Raw genomic sequence first — 13,231 nt, 5'->3', positions numbered from 1 at the left:
GTTCAGGTGTCCACCGAGATGACAGAGAATTACTGCGCCATTTCCTTTCCTCAAAAAGCGTTGCGTTCAAAGGGCAAGGCATCGCGCTGAACGGGTGGTGTTCCGTGGACTCCCTGGCAGCGCTACAACGCGCTGTCGCGTTCCACTCCTATTCAGGCATTAATCAGTAATTAACCATTAATAAGTGATTTGTCATCACTTAGTAATTAGTACTCAATTATATGTGACGCCACCGGTGCCACAGAAACAGCGAGGGTGGTGCGGAAAACGCTTCCGCCTCTACCCACTTTAGACAGTCAAAGTGCCCCCTGAAATTTTTGGTAATAAGAAAGTAAAAAGAAGGACCAGACGTCGCGTGTTTGCATAAACTCGATTTTAGCGAGTGAAGACCGGTTCAACTGCAGCGACACCAAGCTTCGAGCCTCGCATTGCAAGCGAGCAGTGGTAACATATCCAAGATTGAGGCACGCCACCGCTGCTTCGGAGATGCGACGGCGCAAGCAAAAACAATTTCGCGCTTATCCTTTCCCCTCCGTTTTTTCGGCTCGACAGCGTTTACAAGCACATCGGGGCAGGGAGGAGTTGAGTCAACCTACCCCTTTGCGCGGAGTTGACTGGTCCCGACTCCTGACCCGACACGGCGCGTTTACATGAACCCAGTAACCGGTTTTTGGCCGGATAACTCGACACACCTGCGTTTTGGTGCAAACAGTGCCTTACTGTGTGTGTGTGTGTGGGGGGGGGGGGGGGGGGGTAGCTTGTAGGTGTGGCCTTGCATCTCACTTCTTTTTAGCACCACCAGCTCGAGAAAAAAAGAAAAGCAGGAATCTTTTAGAAATACAGCCCAAGCAAGAAAAAAGGAAAGAAAGAAATGAAGTTCGTCCGGGTTCTAAGAAAAACGCATGCGCACGAACACAGACAAGCAAGAAGTTGGTGGTAGAGTGCAGTAGCGACAAAATATTCTGTCGCCAGATGGAGCCACGCCGCGCTAGTAAATTTTGGCGCGAAATTCAAATCCCCTAAGAAAATACATACACAACTTTCAGAGCCTGTAAAAGGCTAACACTAACTTCGATATGGATAAAAATCGTGTCTTAACAATCAAGAAAAAAAAGGGAGGAAATGTTGCGGACGAAATTTTGATTTTTGGCTTGGTTTTTTCACGAGATGACATGAAAGACCTACATATCTAAAAGCACCATTTTTCTGGAACTTTGCGTCTAATTGGTAAAAAAGTGAAACTTAAACAATAAAATCTGCCCGCAACATTTCCTTTATTCATTCAAGAAGAAAACGCTGCCACAAACCTCATGAAAATCGAGCCATATTTAGACACGGTATAGCTTCTGAAAGTTCCCATGTATTTCCTATGGACACTGCCACTGGTGAACCCTCTTAAGGGCACGGCGCTGAAGTGGTACGACAGTAACGAAGAGACATTAACCAGTTGGGATGACTGTAAGCAGAAACTTATTGACCTTTTCGGCAAACCACTCGGCCGGCAGCTTGCCGCTAAAAGAGATCTTGCCAGTCGCGCCCAGTCATCCACGGAGTCCTACGTGTCCTATATTCAGGATGTGTTGGCTTTGTGCTACACGGTCGATAAGGAGATGAGCGAGGCTGACAAAGTCGGACATGTGCTGAAGGGCATTGCAGACGATGCCTTCAATCTGCTCGTTTATAAGAACTGCGACAAGATTGCAGACATCGTAAAAGAATGCCGACGGATCACCCAGCATATCGCACGCCTGCCCAACACGGCTGTGTCTTCGTCCTGCCAAGATCTTTGTCCACGGAACCAGCCGACCTCACCAGAGAACGTGACCCGTATCGTACGCCGTGAGCTTGAAGCCATTGCTCCGGCCTCCTTAGCAACACCTGCAGCCAACCAGCCCCTGCTCCTGCCACTTATTCAAGCCGTCGTCTGCCAGGAACTTACTAACTTGGGTTTGCCCTCTGTCGCCGCTCTTCATCCCTCCCAAGTGCCCGAAGTCCCTCCTCTATACCCTGTCCGGCCTGTTTACGCCGCTCCTCGGCCGCGCAACCCCTCCGAGTGGCGTACGCCCGACGACAGGCCTATCTGTTTCAACTGTTCCCGTGTCGGCCACATCGCCCGTCATTGCCGTAGTCGATGGTACTCCTCCCAGCGGAACCGTTACTCGACCCCACCTTATCGCCCCGACGCTGCAGACTCAAGCTCTTTCTCGCGACCCTTGGACACGTCAAGACCCACCACCGACGTCCCGCCGCCCCGCTTCAGCCGCTCACCATCTCCACAGCGCCGCCAGTCCCGTTCGCCGCAACGACCGCGCGCTTCCTCTCCCGGCCCCTACGGACGATCACAGGCGGAAAACTAATTTCTGCAGCGTCCAGAGGTGATGCTGCAGATACGACCCGGCTCCAAAATCCTCGTTTAGTTCTTCGTGCCCCGCGCAATTTACTGACCATACAAGTCGATGGCGTTGCCGTCTCTGCTCTGATTGACACGGGCGCCCACATTTCTGTGATGAGTTCCGACCTACGACGCCGCCTCCGCAAAGTACTGACGCCTGCTCCTACAGCTGTTGTTCGAGTTGCCGATGGCACAACGTCCCCAGTCCTCGGCCTGTGTGCTGCTGCGGCCTGTGTGCTGACCGCCAAACCACTGTGCTCTTTACCGTTCTGAATCAGTGCCCTCATGACGTCATACTCGGCCTTGATTTCCTTAGTGAGCACGCAGCCCTGATTGACTGTGCTACGAGTGTTGTTGAGTTGGACCTACCGTACCTCTCAGAACCACCTGCCCCAGTTGTGCACCGTCTCTGTACTGCCGAGTTCACCCGCTTACCACCTGAAGCCGCAACTTACGTATTGTTTAAATCTGTTCCACCTCTTCCTAACGGCCAGTATATCATCACCCCTGTCCTTGATTTGCCCGTCACAAAGAATGTTGCCCTTGCCCATACGGTTGTCGCAGTCTCGGCAAACAGCGCGTGGTTACCTGTTCTCAACTTCAGTACGCACGTCCAGACGCTTCCTCAAGACATGTGCCTCGCCACGCTGTCCCCTACCGATGAATACGTGATCTCTGCAGTCACAAATTGTGTATCGTCCTCTCCGGACGATCATGTCACAGCTCTTTCGAGACCTGACCACTTTGCCAATATGATCGCTTCAGATCTCTTTGCCGACCAAGCTGAGGCGCTTACCCATCTTCTGGCATCTTTTCAGGACATATTTGACTTCAATGACCGCCCTTTAGCTCGTACGACTATTGTGAAGCATCGTATCAACACTGGTGACGCCACTCCTCTGCACCGCCGGCCTTATAGGGTGTCCAGCTCCGAACGCCAAGTGATACAACAGGAAGTCGAAAAGATGCTCGCTAAGGACATAATCGAACCGTCGTCCAGTCCTTGGGCCTTTCCAGTCGTCCTTGTTAAAAAGAAAGACGGCAGTTGGCGTTTCTGCGTCGACTACCGCCACCTGAACCGCATCACAAGAAGAGACGTCTACCCACTCCCTAGGATCGATGACGCTCTCGACTGTCTCCACGGATCTCAATACTTTTCTTCCATTGACCTTCGTTCCGGTTATTGGCAAATTGCCGTTGACGAGCAAGACCGCGAAAAGACAGCTTTCGTCACACCTGACGGTTTATACCAGTTCAAAGTGATGCCGTTCGGACTTTGTAATGCACCAGCTACTTTCGAACGGATGATGGACTCACTCCTTCGCGGATTTAAGTGGACTACGTGTCTGTGCTACCTTGACGATGTTGTTGTCTTCTCGCCCACATTTGCCTCGCACCTTGAACGTCTCAGGAGTATCCTGACTGTCTTTCGTACGGCTGGGCTCCAGCTCAACTCGTCCAAATGCCAATTCGGCCGCCGGCAACTCACCATTCTGGGACATCTCGTCGATGCCTCCGGTGTACGTCCTGATCCAGCTAAAATTGCAGCGGTGCAACAGTTCCCTCGCCCAAATTCTCAGAAAGACGTGCGCAGTTTTCTTGGGCTGTGCTCCTACTTTCGCCGTTTTATTCAAGATTTTGCCCTTATCGCTCGTCCCCTCACTGACCTCCTGAAGACGGACACAGACTTTACCTGGGGCTCTGATCAACAAAATGCGTTTTCCACGCCTGTCCGCCTGCTGACATCATCCCCGATTCTGGCACATTTTGATCCCGCGGCCCCTACTGAACTCCGCACGGACGCCTGTGGCTACGGGATCGGAGCCGTGCTGGCTCAACGCTCCCGGGGCCCACACCACGTGGTTGCGTATGCTAGCCGCCTGCTTTCACCTGCCGAGCGAAATTACTCCATTACGGAACGTGAGTGCCTCGCTCTGGTTTGGGCTGTAGCTAAATTCCGGCCATACTTGTTCGGGCGTATTTTTTCTGTTGTCACGGACCACCAAGCCCTATGCTGGCTGTCCTCGCTGAAAGACCCTTCTGGGCGTCTTGGCCGCTGGGCGCTATGCCTTCAGGAATATTCGTACACTGTCGTGTGCAAGTCTGGACGTCTCCATCAAGACGCTGATTGCCTGTCTCGGTACCCTGTCGAGCCACCTGCTCTCAGTGACCCTGACGATATCCCTTCCCTGTTTGGCATTTCTGATCTACAAAACATCGCCGAGGAGCAGCGCAAAGACCCATATTTGCAAACCATCATCGAGGGCCTCAGCTCTGGAAGCTTGAAGCGCTCCCTGCAGCTCTTCGTTACTAAAAATGACATTCTCTATCACCGCAACTTCCGTCCTGACGGGCCCTCACTCCTCCTAGTCATTCCCCAGCAGCTGCGGTCTTCTATAATTGCAGAACTCCATGACCTGCCTGCAGCTGGCCACCTTGGTGTGGCACGAACTTATGACCGCATACGGCGCCGTTTCTTTTGGCCTGGATTATACCGTACAGTCCGGCATTACGTCACCAATTGCGACCTTTGTCAGCGCAGAAAGAAGCCTTCGGCACCACCTCCTGGTCTTCTGCATCCTATAGACGTGCCTGTGGAGCCGTTCCACCGTGTAGGGCTCGATCTCCTCGGACCATTCCCGACCTCGGATTCCGGAAATAGGTGGATCGCAGTAGCCACGGACTATGCCACTCGGTATGCGATCACCCGTGCGCTGCCTACGAGCTGCGCGACCGATGTCGCTGACTTTCTTTTGCACAGTCTTATTCTACAACATGGTGCCCCTCGTCAATTACTCACAGACCGCGGACGCTATTTCCTGTCCAGAGTTGTCGACGACATCCTGCGTTCGTGTTCTACCAAGCATAAGATTGCCACAGCATACCACTCACAGACAAACGGGCTAACCGAGCGTTTGAATCGAACATTAACAGACATGCTGTCTATGTACGTCTCCCCCGACCACAAAGACTGGGATCTCGCCTTGCCCTATGTGACGTTCGCTTACAACACCTCCAGGCATGACACAACTGGTTACTCTCCGTTCTATCTCTTATACGGCAGACACGCCGTCCTGCCATTGGACACACTCGTGCCATCCGCTGACCGTCCCGTCACCGCCTTCGCCCGGGACGCCATTGCTCAAGCTGAAGACGCTCGCCAAATCGCCCGAACTCGGCTCCAAGCGTCCCAACAAGCGCAGAAGTCATTGTACGATAATCGCCATCGTCATGTCACCTACGAACCGGGGTCGCTCGTTCTTCTGTGGTCCCCTTCCCGTCGCGTCGGTCTCTCTGAAAAACTTTTGTCTCCCTACCATGGTCCTTATCGTGTTGTGCGTCAGGTCACCGATGTCACGTATGAAGTTGCTCCTCATACACCTGCCTCCTCTTCATGTACACCACCCACCGACATTGTTCACGTTATGCGCCTCAAGCCCTACCACGCCACTCCTCTATCACCGGCCTAACGCCGGGACGGCGCTCATGCCGCCGGGGGTCATGCTACGACGAAGAGAAAGTGGAAGTCGAAGTGGCCTCCCGCGTGAAAGGGTCGCACGAAGAAGAAGAGGTTGTTGGTGCTTCCTGCTGGCGTTGGTGCTTCCTGATGCTCGCCGCTAGGAACTATTATCCTACCGCTTGTAAATAAATGTAAATAGTATTTCCCCGTAACAATATTGCTTCGAGAGAACAAGGACGATGCAGACGAAGAGTATGTGTGGGTCTGGCATGCGCTCGCTGGCTTGTTTCATCATGGTAGCCTGTGCCTTGATGTCCCATGTGCCCTGTGCTTGTGTCTTGTGTGGTTTACGTGCTGTGAACTCCTTCCGCCTTGTAACATCTTGGTGAAGGCACGGGTTTTCCCATCCTCCGCGTCCTGGCACGTTGCACCACGGAGCTTCGCAGCGGTCGCTACACCAGAACAGCTGCAATGACTCAACCCCACACCTGCTCAGTCTTGAGTGCTTGTCGCGGACGATGCCACGGTTGCTGTTGAAGGACTCTGTACCGCTCGCGTTAGTGTTGCCGGCCATGGTCTGCTGGTAGAGTTGACTGTTTTGGACCCCTGTGCACATGACTTTATTTTTGGTTTCAATTTTCTGTGTGAATGCTCAGCTCTTATCAACTGTTCGCAAGGCGTTTTGCACCTTGCTCTCTCACCCATCGATACCGAACCCTTGTCTTCTGTGCCCTGATTGTATTCTCCTAGCCAAGTTTCTCTGCCATCACGAGCCGCATCTTTCGTTGCCCTGCGTCCCAACCTGTCTATCCCTGATGGTGACTACCTAGTTGCACCTATTGCCGATCTGCTGCTGAGCCGCAACATTGCACAGCCCCATATGGTCGCTAGAGTCAGTGTTAGATTTCATAAATGATTCCTTAATTTCTGTGCTGTTCGTATACCCACTGGAATAGAATGACTTCACAGTGCCTTCTGAACCTCTCCAGCGTGAGATAAATAATGAAAATGCAAGTGTGTATGATCATAAGCACATTGCTATAGTAGGATACAACTTACAAAACAGTATTTAGTAACAATGGGCCACGGTCTGCAGCGTCCCGTATTACTGCACTGACCAAGCACAACAATAAGCGAAATCAGCTTTTTAATCTTTGACTATAATAAACACACCAGAGGCATCAAAATTCTAGGGCGTATTTTTACTTGGGATTAGCTTCTTTTTTAGGCAACATAAAAAGTTAGCACAGCACACTACCGTTCTTTTGTCACGGACGATTTCTGTGTGGTGGCCCACAATGTGGACAGTTTCACTGCAGGCGAAAGTTTTATCCGACTGTAGTAAACGAAAAGGAAATAAGCTTGCACGCAAACAGCGTTTAAAAAAGTACCCAGACTCCTCACTACTGACTGGTATGTTGCTCATTCTGCAACCTTTTATTGTCTTATGAGAAAACAGTACTAAATATCTTACTGTTTTCAGAAATGTGCATATAACACAGAGGATCTAATTTCACATGCAAGGCCACCTGAGACAATGCTACTATGCCAGGTTGAAAAGACAGCTGCATGTCCAAACAAATCCAATTAAGCTGTAGTCCAGACTGGCCGACAGTGCACTAGTTGCATCAATGGCTGTGAGAACCAAAATTCTATGTCTCTTCTTTTTGCAGGAAAGCAAGAAATGATCGCAAAACTGTCATGTGTGCTTGCTTCCAAGTATATCACACAAGTTGGGGATTATTGAAATTTGAATTTATTACCAAAAAAAAAGGGAGTGCACAGTACTTATAAACATTGTGGCTCAAATGATGCTATGATGTCCATTATTTTTGCCTTGCATTGGCTGGCTATCTGCGGTGGCCACCTGCCAAGGGTCATCCCAATTGATAGACCAAAGGCCTCATTTTCAGACATTTTTTTTTTGAAGCTGCAAAAGCAGCTGATCCTCAAAACTGTCATTTTTTCGTTTTTTGGCCTCGGGCCTTCTCACAAGGCTTTCTGGAGGTGCAGGTAATTCTATCTGCATGTCGCAGCTTTCTGCTGCTGTTTCAGGTGTTGAATGAACTGAGGGGCCATCCATCATTGCTGCGAAGATGTCTTCTGCGGTGCTGGGCTCATCAAGCACTGGCCTCTCTGTCTGTCGTGCAGTGGAACTACACGTTGTTCTGGAAGAGAAAACAGATGTCAGTAAATTGCATAAAGGCAGCACTTCCTTTGATATCTTTAATTATCTTATACAGAGCCATTGAGTTCCTCAATTGGCTGTTGTCAACTTCTTTGCACTGCATGTTCGAGAAGGCATTATTATCTCTTCTTGCTAGTCTGAAAATCAGCATTTAGAATCTTGCATCTTTCTCTTTCACCCATAACTTTTGCCAACCTCCTTTCCTCGGCTACTTGCAATGCCTCTTGAGACAACCATCTTGCTTTCTTGCATTTCTTTGCCTTTGGCACTATCTCAGCAGTAACCTCCGGTAAGATACACGAACATCAGTCCACATCTCTTCAAGCGCCCTCTCACCTAGATCGAATTCTTGAAATTGGTTTCTCACTTCCAGTGCATATTCTGATGGAATTTGATCCAAATCGTACGTGAATGGCCTGCTAGCTTTCTGAGCTTGCTTCAATCGAAGCTTAAATTTGGCAACAAGAGGCTGATGATCGGTACGACAATCTGCTCCAGACTTTGTTTTTACAGATTTTCGTCCACTGCATTTTCAGCGCAGTCATTTAATGAACCCATGACATCTATCATGCAAGCCATGCGGATGCAAGCCTGAATGCTTTGAGGCATTCGGTGCTGTTAGTAAAGTTCTACATAAATAGCAAAAATGGAAGACAAAGGCAAAGAGCGATGTCATTTGCGGCATCTGCTATCTACTGAAAAAGCTCCGCCCGGAGGAAATTAGTGACAGGAGAAACGACAGAGTGGCGCAATGCAGATTGTAGGGATTTCCGAGAGGGGATGGCGGAAAGTACGTAATCTCAAAACACTGCACTATGTATACAAAGCCCATTCACATACACATGCAAACCAGTTATGAAAAAGTTCCACTGCTAGCGCGCTGTTGTACACGCAAGTTCCGCGCCGCACGCCAGCGGCCACCACCTCCGTACACACAAGTAGTACACGCTGCACATGCAAGCTGCATGTGTTTTGACCTGTCACTGTCAAGCAGCAGGCTTGGGGGCATCGCATAATATACCATACGGCTGCTGACACAAAATAACAAGCGCGTAATATGACAAATAAAAGTGCGTTGCGTTCAATACGTACTTTCTTGGTCGGCCGCAATCCCGGTAAAATTCCATAGCTTGGGCGAATTCCCACGTTCGCTTCGCAACATATCCGCTCCCACTCCTTTTGGACAGCTCAATTGCCTTCTGTTCTCTCGTGTAACAATCTCGGAGCCGCTTCCACAACTTTAGGCATTCGTCCACTACAGTACGAAAGAAAAACAAGCGGCTTGCAGCAACCACAACAAAGGGTAAACACTACAGACGACGAGTAGCGACGGCTTATTTTACCTGTAGCCAGGCCGCTTTCCCTTGCGATCCGTTTCCAGGCGTTTTCCTTCCGCTCCGTGTCCCTGTATTCGAGTTTTCGCGTGTCATACACACAAGGGTGTCTGCTAATTGCCTCAATGAATGCCTCAATGACGCTGTCGGAATACACGGCCATGCTGCCTACTTCCGCCATGGCTTCCCGTTGTGGACCGTGCCTCCCGCGTTGCGCGCAAAGGCTCTCGGTCAGACACGCAGTGCATTCTGGGTAGCGCAGGCGTCTGCTGTCGGCGCGAGATAGAGCAGGTTCTATTTCGACGTTGTGCAGCCGGCGCGCGTTGGTGGACGTCGGCGACGTTGGCGCGCCGGACTGTAGAGTGCCCCGTTTCTGCTAGCGTGACGTCGCTGTGCCGCGCGCTCGCGCGCGCACGCGTCACGTCGGACTATAAACGAGCCTTCAGAGGTGCCCCCGCCGCGCTCGCCAGTTGCGCATGCGCAGTAGCGACGCATGGCTAGCGTTCCGGGGCCGCCGCCGCTGCCGCGCGCACTCCATCGCCTCTCTCTCTCTCCTCGTTGCTTTCGCAATCCTTCAGGTTTAACCAGAGCTAAACCACTCCCAATTTTTTTTTATTTATAGCTCCCTTGCCCAATTTACAAGATCGCGTTACAAGAGCACAAGACAAGCTGAAAGGTTTTGACTACTCTCTGTGTGTACTGAAAGTTACGTTTGGTTTGGTTTCTGGGGTTTAACTTCCCAAAGCGACTAAGGCTATGAGAGACGCCGTAGTGGAGGGCTCCGGAAATTTCGACCACCTGGGGTTCTTTAACGTGCACTGACATCGCACAGTACACGGGCCTCTGGAATTTCTCCTCCAAAGAAATTCAACCACCGCGGCTGGGATCGAACCCACGTCTTTCGGGTCAGCAGCCGAGCACCATAACCAGTGAGCCACCGCGGCGGCTGTACTAAAAGTGCTTGCTTCACTAAAACTTTGTCTTAAAGCTAGCTTCTTCGTCTGTATGTGCTCTGAAGCCAAGAAAATTACGAGCTTATGTTCAAGTTTTTTTAAATATACTGAAAACCATCAATTAGATTGCAAAACAATTATTTCGTCAGGAAAGACAAAACGCAGATGATCCGTGCTAGGCGGCTATCAGTCCACGGCTGACAGTGGCTTCAGAAGCACATGCAGTGACCCGGGTTTGTAAGCCCAGGTCTGATCTGACCAACACGCCCTCCCATTGCTCGAGAGTAGGAACTTCTAATAGAGATTCCAGTAGCGGCTCCTCTTTGCACTTCTTCAATATGCGATCGTAAGTGGCTATTTCGCCACATAGTGTACACTCGGGGTCGTAATCACCGGCATCGAGTTTTGACATTAAGTAAGGAGTCATGAAGGATCGCGTCCGGAGTCGCCTCCAGGATGTCTTGTGCTGCTTATCTAAGATTTTTTTGGAAGTTGGGAAGATCAAAGTGTAGATATTAGTTTCTGATTGAAAATTCACACTTTCATCACCCTATAATTACAACTCTGATAGAAAAAGCGAGAATGAATGCCTTGTCGAGAAGAGAAAAAGATTTTGTGAAATACTACAGAACATGCTTTTGGGGCTTAATTCATGACATTCAAATCGTAGCATTTTAGTCTGTATTTCAGAGATGCAAACACTATCTTACGCTCAGTGGATAGTGCACAGATAGCATTCGCGTCCTTGAAAGCTCAGCACATATTGAGTTAGCGTTATAAAAGCTGTGGTTGTAAATTTTTTTGTTATGAATTGGGTGACCGAATGAGCATCGGAAATAGTCACGCCTTATAATATTTTTTTCATTATTATCCGTCATTTGGCTGGCATGCTTGGTAAAATGTAAACGCAGTACAAATTAAGTACTCGTTGCTTTTTTTATCAAAAGCAGCATTCGCTCTTTCTTTGCAATGCTGTTGATGACTTTGAATCGCTGTTTTCCGCAGTTATCGCCGTTTTAAAGTCTGACAATCACACGCTGCAGCCATTTTACACTCGAGCTATTCAAGATATGGGCCTACGTACGGTACCACAGATCACGTCAGGTAGGTGCATGTTCTTCGCAGTTTATTCGAAGTTGAACGGAGCTGGATTTGAGGGGATGTTTTTCATGCAAATAAAACATGTATCAACACAAGCCGAATTAATAAACTGTCCATTTGTGTGGGCGAAAAATACTTTCGGGTTCGTGAACAAAACCAGTTTTTGCTTTTCTGGGCACCCGATCGGGAGTGTGCCTTCTCATCACTTACCAAGAAAATGTTGTTGCGAAGAATTTCCAAAGCAAGAAGCTGTTTACTTGCGGCAACGAAAAATGTGCGTTGGCTTTCGAACGCGGAATAATGAACGGTTTAAGTTCACTCCTCTTAATGGTGTCAGGCTTTGAAACAAGTTTCTCGGCATTTTGCCGACGCCTGCGATGAGCCTCATTTAAAAATTAAAACCTGCCGTAATTAAGAACTAATCTGAACTTTTTCTCAACCGTTCTCACACAGCTCTGTCTTCTTCACAAATGTGCTCTTTAAGGCCTTTACCTTTGACTCAGGGAGTTCTTACGATAGCAGGAGTACTGTAGCGATATTCGGATGTTCCGAGCTGACATTTCTTCACTGTGACATAACACCAATGACACGAAAAGTGTTCTCTCCCGAAAGCAAAGGCTAAGAATTAGGTGGCCGTACAAACCACACCATTTCAGAAATTGACAACTGGACAGGTAATAATTTTAAAATTAGCTACTAATAAGACTAAAGCAGTTGTACTTCATACACGTCACACAAATGTTCCTCTCCTTCTGCTTGACAATAATCTGCTCGAAGTTGTATCGCATTATAAACCGAAGGAGCTCATTTCTCTGAATGTATGTCATGTGACGGACACATTGATCACTTGTCCGGTAAATTGTCTAGCACCAGTGATCTTATGCGTCGCTATTGTCCAGTTTTCGCAACATGCATTAATGCACTTAGTTTTACCTCCCTGTTCATGTCTGGTTAAATATGGTATTCTCGTTTGCGTCACGAAAATAATAGAAAATATACAGAGGTGGAAAAACTTGCATAAGCCAAGTACCATACCGATATCATACTGCCGATTTACTCAAAAAGCTAAATATTCCTCTTTTGGCTTCATCGTGCCGCTTTAGATCGTGGAAATGTTACAGGTCAAACGCAACAAAAAACATCCAATTCCTAATTGAACTAGCGGGGTTAGAAAAACGTAGTTTAATAGTCCACATGTCATATACTGAGTTTCCGAAAGTTACTAAGTGTCGTACTAATTATGGAAAAGAAATGCTAAAATTCACCTTGCCTATACGCATTATTCAGCTCTTACAAAATCACATCGATATTGCCCGAATGTCTGTGAAACAGCTGCTCAATTTATTAGCTTAGATGTGTGTATTTTACTTTCTTTGGATTTGAATTCTTTAGTTGTTCATATGTTTGGTTTCTTTCTTTATCCTCAAAACATGACGTAAAAGTGTTATATTTTTCCCTAGGTGTTTTGTTTCCTTCGCTTCTATATTTTGCTAGAGCGTAGCTGAAGTATGGTCTATAAGCGCCCATTACCCTCTTTCGTTCGCATTTTTTAAACTGATGTATGAACTTATAATACGCATTGCTGTAATGTGCCGTCACTGCTGTAAAGAGTGGGCGCACTATGTCAGTCAAGTCTCATTGGCTTTGTAATGCGAGAGCATTATCTGGCTGTGTAGCGTCAGCAAAAGGTGTCCGCAATTCTGTCCGCACGATTAGGTAGTTCTCTCAAGAAGAATGTGTGAAAGTGTGATTGTGACAAACAGCGTGTGATAAAATGTTTCCGTGGAAACATTTGGTTAATGA

Source organism: Amblyomma mixtum, chromosome 10, assembly GCF_055824585.1.
Source record: "Amblyomma mixtum isolate Tamu chromosome 10, ASM5582458v1, whole genome shotgun sequence".
Lineage (NCBI taxonomy): Eukaryota > Metazoa > Arthropoda > Arachnida > Ixodida > Ixodidae > Amblyomma > Amblyomma mixtum.
The sequence above is the reverse complement of the archived record's forward strand: the minus strand, read 5'-3'. Positions refer to the sequence as shown.